The sequence below is a fragment of the Triticum aestivum genome, chromosome 7D (assembly GCF_018294505.1).
Source record: "Triticum aestivum cultivar Chinese Spring chromosome 7D, IWGSC CS RefSeq v2.1, whole genome shotgun sequence".
NCBI classification, from domain to species: Eukaryota; Viridiplantae; Streptophyta; class Magnoliopsida; order Poales; family Poaceae; genus Triticum; species Triticum aestivum.
Genome location: NC_057814.1, coordinates 265297526 through 265303501, shown reverse-complemented (window position 1 = coordinate 265303501; position 5976 = coordinate 265297526).

The window sequence follows — 5976 nt, the reverse complement described above, 5'->3', positions numbered from 1 at the left end:
TCCAGCCAGTTCCGCTTTCCCGATTTATTTATGGTGGCTATGGTGTACCCCTATTATCTACACTATGATCTGCCTACTGGTTCTGCGCTCTTGTTATCATGGTTTGGCAATAAACTTTCTATACGGTATATTATGAACCTATCATCTGCCAACTATCCTTACATCTGGGGCTCCCAACAGGGAGCCTATTTTTGCGTGAAGTTGTGCCAGATTATATTAATCTACTCACCATATTACAGCACACATGGGCTCTCTCATCAGAATCCAGTGATAGCACACAACGGTTTACAGGGAGCCTCTATTATATTACAATATCCTCTGCATTACAAAGATAATCTCACTAATATTTGTGTTTTCATGCTTTACAGATATTATACGTAATCACAATGAATATAAGAATGCGCACATCAGAAGAATATTGCGGAACAGTTCAATGGGTAATAAACTTAGCATCAAGGGATTGAGGTCCATTGTGGATGCAATGAAACCCACACACTCCCGACCTATAGATCCGTATTCAGAATATGATCCTAATGACTATTTTGACCTCAAGGAGTCAAAGGCAGATGGCCTATCCTGTTCACCAATAAGGTGCATGTTCTAATTTGGCATGGTTTTATTGGTTGCACATATCTTGCATAAGGTGTCTTGCATTTCTTTTGCTTCGTTGCACCGCCATCTGCTTAGTTTACTCATGATATATGTGAAGATGCCATGCCCATCCATTATCAACACCTATTCCATTTGTCGTCATACCATGTTTTTTCATTCAAATGATGTTCTTCTGTTTCGGACATCCAAAAGGAAGAGGGTGATTACAGAACCTGAAGGAGTACAAGCAAAGTCCTTGAAAAAGGTGGTGCTACCGAAGAAATCACATAGCACCCGACGTATATTGGCGATAGAACCAGCGCTGCAAAACCTAGGATATCACAACTATGCTGGTCGTTGCTTTGCTCTTGTGAGTACATATTGTCCTATCGCTTTCCTTACATTCATACCTGGTGGATTATGAGACATCATTGTGCATTATAGCTTGCTTATCCACTGTTTACTCCAAATTATCAGATCTACATTAATGCTTAAATTAATGTAGAATAAACCCAATGCTTATAAAGAAATTTGGTTCTGCATTGTTCTTGTAATTATCTGTTGTCCTTCATCACTGTACTTATATTTGTCAGCTAGTTCTTCATGTACACATTGCAACTTATTTTCCCCTGTCCTCCATTTTTCTACACATCAGATCTACATTTACTCTTGCCAAAATATTGAATAAAACCAATGTTACTGAAGAATTTTAGCTCCGCATTGCTCTTGTCAGTGCCTTCGGCCTGTATGCTGTATTTACATTTGTACTCTGCATCTTAAGTTAAATAATCGCCATTTGTTCCTATATTTTCACATCTATATTTACTCTTAACAAAATGTAGAATAAAGGCAATACTCTTGAAGAAGAGTGTGCGGTAAACTTCTTGAATTGCCCCCCATCAATATGGACAAGGCCTTTATAGAGCCTGTCTTCACTACTAATGTAAGTTTGTACTCCTCGAGCCTTCAAACTTTGTTGTGTATATTTGGATAGCTATGAGTGCAAATGATGTTCATTTTTGTTGTCTGCATCAAATTGCTTGTTCAAAGTTTATAAAGTAGAAGTACATAAACATAAGTTTGTCCTTCTCAATTTCAGTCTTTAATTGTACAACCTAGTTCCTTATTCGTACCATGTAAATTAAACTAAACATAGCAAGTTATCTTATTTAGCACTATGTGTATGCTTGTGTTCTTGATCTGTAATCCAGTGGTGTGGTGAGACTACCAACAACAGCACAATGTCATATCCTGCTATGTCTCGACTATGAACAATGCCATATTATATTAATGTTATTTAAGTCATGTCTCTTTATTTACCAATCTGAAATGGTATAAATTGACAGTACACTCACAATTCATGCTTATACGTTGTTTAGAACTACATCTATGATTGTGTTCTTGATCTGTAATCTAGTGGTCTGGTGAAGCTGGCCGCTCCTGCACAATGCCATTTCCTGCCGTCTTAACTATGAACAATGCCTATTATGTCAATGCTATTTTAAACCGTGTCTCTTTATTTCTGACAAAGAAATGAGATGATTTGACAATGTTGATGCTTATACGTGCAAAACCTGTTATCTACCTACTTGTTTCTCTTACAGGATGACAACACTGCTGCTAGGAAGAACTGCCACAATGATAGTGAGACGAACCCATTGTTTGTCCCTCTAACACATATTCCAGAGGAGAAGGCAATACATCTTGAGGGTAGGGATACAACCACGAAGTCACATCTTGATGTAGTGTCAAACTTACTAAGTGACACAAGCTCGATGAAGTCGCCGCCTGAATCTGTTCGACTTCTTCAGTCTGAAATTGAAGCAGATATACATGCTTCCGCTCAAATCCGACTGGAACTCCAATATCTATGCAAGATTAACTGTAAGTACATGACGTTTATTGATGCTATGCAGCTTAAGTTGGTGGATATGTGCGCCAAAGAAGCGCAGTCTCATCAGGTTGCTAAGCTACTTACGCTACAGCTCCTGGGCCGGGCTAACCTTTCTTGAACTGTGTTGAAGTGCTGTCGGTTTTGTCTATTATTTTGTCCGCCTGTTAACTTCCACTGGTGGCGACCTGCCCATTTTATGTAATATGCTGTCTGGCTGCCCTTTATTATCACTGGCGGCGAACTTTGATGCCCAGGGGATGTAATATGCTATAATTTCTTTGTTGTATAGTCTTGGTTTATTCTTCGTCACGATGTTGTAATTTATTTGTTGTTTCTGTTGTCGTTGCTCTAAGAAAAGGTCGTAATATTTGATCAGTGCACAATGAGCCAACAGGTTAGGTTTATAAAAAAATAATTTCTATACTAAAACTGGTCGTCGCCAATCGCTAGTATGGTGTAGCGACCCGACCCGAATGGTTCAAGTCTCTGTGCTTAAGTGTCATCCCTGGATCGGTATGCTGACACACACAGTACTCGAGGATTTATAACAGAGGTAAATCACATTTATAAAGTAACGTAAATACTATTACCTCAATCCAAATAGCGGAAGTAACAAGGTTGTGGATTCCCATCAACACCAATGGCAAAGTTGAGTGTAGAAATCGTAACCCTAACGAATCACTTACTCGTCGTAAGATATCCTGCAACATGAAACGTTGCAGCCCGAAAACGGGTCAGCACATGGAATATGCTGGCAATTCACACCATAGAGAAATGATGAACCAAGGCTATCACTACATGCATATATAGCTGGTGGAAAAGCTCTATGGTTATAATGTTTTTGCGAAAACCAATTTTTCCCTACTGCAAAGGAATAAATTTTATTTAACTATCATGGTGGTTGTGAAACATTGAGATGATTGACAGCATCTCAATCCCAATTAAGTATAATCATTAACCCAACAATATTAATTAAAGTAACATGATGAGATCAACGGGATAATCCAAGAACTAGATACTCAAGATGTCCATAACCGGGGACATGGCTAATCATGATTAGTTTGTACACTTTGCAGAGGTTTGTGCACTTTTCCCCACAAGACTCGATCGCCTCCGCTTGATTCTCGCACTGCATGATGTTTGAGAAACGGATGACCGAGACACAGTCTTTCCGAAGAGGTCCCCTTAACCGATAGATAGGCCGGTACACCTACAATCCCCTACATCTGCTAGCCCATCATGGAAAGGTTTCCCACAACTTACTCAACTATGCTAGAGCCCATAATAGCTTGTGGCTGCACACGGAAGTTTCTAGCATGAACAATCTTATGATCCCTTTGAGCCTGGGTGGCGGACCTTATAAAATCAGACAACACTGGGTTCTCCAGGTGCCTCAATCCACCCAGATGTGAGTTTTAGTTGCCACCTTAAGTTGAACCATTAATAAACATCTCACATCTGTCATGAATATCTCTCAAACCCAAACCACGTCTACGAGCATAGCATGGCAATAATAATAGCAACGTAGAAGTAACTCCCAAGGGTTTGAATGGAAAACAGGTAATAGGTACTACCTCAACTACTTCCCAGTTCCCACAATTTAATCAGATCCTAATCATGCAATTGTTTGAGGAATAGATCTAATGCAATAAAACTGGGTATGGAAAGTATGATCAAAGTGTTACTTGCCTGCAATGTTGATGAAGATGATTCGCACTCAATACTCTGGATAGATCTACTCATCACACTCCGGTCAATCTATCGCAAGCAAGCAATAGTAACCACACATAAGCAATCACTCAAAAGATCAGAAAGAACGAGGAAAACAATTCGGAAAACTTCAAAACCAAGCAATTAACTCTTACAACATAAAACAATTTCTAACAGTACCAAAATTATGTGAATTTGGCCTTATCAGAAAGTTTAGGTCAAGAGCTTCGATTTGCAAAAAGAATCAACTCAAACGGAGTTACGGAACTTAAGTTATGAACAAAAGAAGTTTGAATACAAATCTGTTTGAATTCAAATTTTAAATCTTTCAAAAACATGTTTAAGTTGTTTTACTGGATAGAGGAGATCATAACGAAGAAGTGGGCGTTGGTTTCGTTGGATTTGGACAAACGAGTAAAAAGTTATAGACGTTTGAAAACCAGGGGCTATTCTGTAAGAAAAACAAATTGCTACTAGGTCCCTGGCCGAAAATAACAGAAAAAGAAAAAGCTAAATAGTGAACGTTCGTTTATAGGATCTAAACAGTGGACGTTCGCAGTTTAGTAAAACCTAAAAAAACAGATCTAGGCTAGGGTTTTTTTTAGAAAAACCGAACAAAGGAAAACCGAGAAAACCGGGGCGGCGGTTATACCGGTTCGCGGCGGTCCGGCGCCGGCGGGGAAACTCCGGCGAGGCGGGGCAGTGGCGACGGCGGGCTCCGGCGCGGCGGCTCGGCTTCGCGACGAGGGGCGAGGGCGGCGACGTGGCTCCGGCGCGGCGGCTCAGGCGCGGGGCAAGGCACGGGCGGCGGCGCAGGCGAGCGGTGGTGGCGCAGTGGCGAGCCGGCGATGCGGCTCCGGCGAGATGCGGCGGTGGCGAGGAGAGAGAGGGCCCGGGGCTGAGGGATTAATAGGAGGAGGGGGAAGGCGGTGGCGTGGAGGAGGGGCCAAGAGCGAGGAGACCGGGGCGGACACGGCGTCGCCGGCGAGCCGTGCGGGCGGCGGACTCCGCTCGGGGTCGGGGACGAGCTGCGCGCTGGGCTAGGCTTGGCTGGGGAGCTGGGCCGGCCCAGTCGGCGGCAGTTTTTTTTAATAATAATAACAGAGAAAGAAATAATAAAACAAAGGAAAATGAAAATATTATATAGGCATATAATATTTCAAAAAATTTAGAAAAAGATTTCCTACAGTGTGAACATTTTTGTAAAGTCAAATAAAATCCACACAAATTTTAATAAATCAAACAGTGCTACTGCCTTAATAAAATCCAATAAAAATCATTTTAAAAATACCAAAATGATTTCAAATTTATTTTTCTCCAATTTTCTGATGTAGGGAATCATGTTACCCTATTTTCTGTATATTTTTATTTTGGAGAGAATAATTTGAATAAGACTCAAATAACTCCAAACTAAAATGATTTCCAAAAGGACTTTGAATTTGACCTTTGAAACTCCCAACTCATATTTCATATTTTTTGAAGAAGTCATTTTATCTTCTCTCATGAAAATCATTGAGTTGCATAAAGTTTCAGAAATGTGAAATATTTTCAAATGAAATTCAAATATTTTCAACACCCCTTGTCATTTAAATAAATGGAAGAAGTCATGTCATCTTCTCTTCAGGGTTTTGTGGTGAAAAGAATTTGAATTCATGGAGATCATAAAAGAAAAATGAAAGTTTGGGAAAGTCCTTTTATTCCCTCTCTTTTAACTTTCAAAAGATTTCGAACTCCACTCACTTTCAGTCAATCAATCAAACAATCAATCCAATCTATCTGTT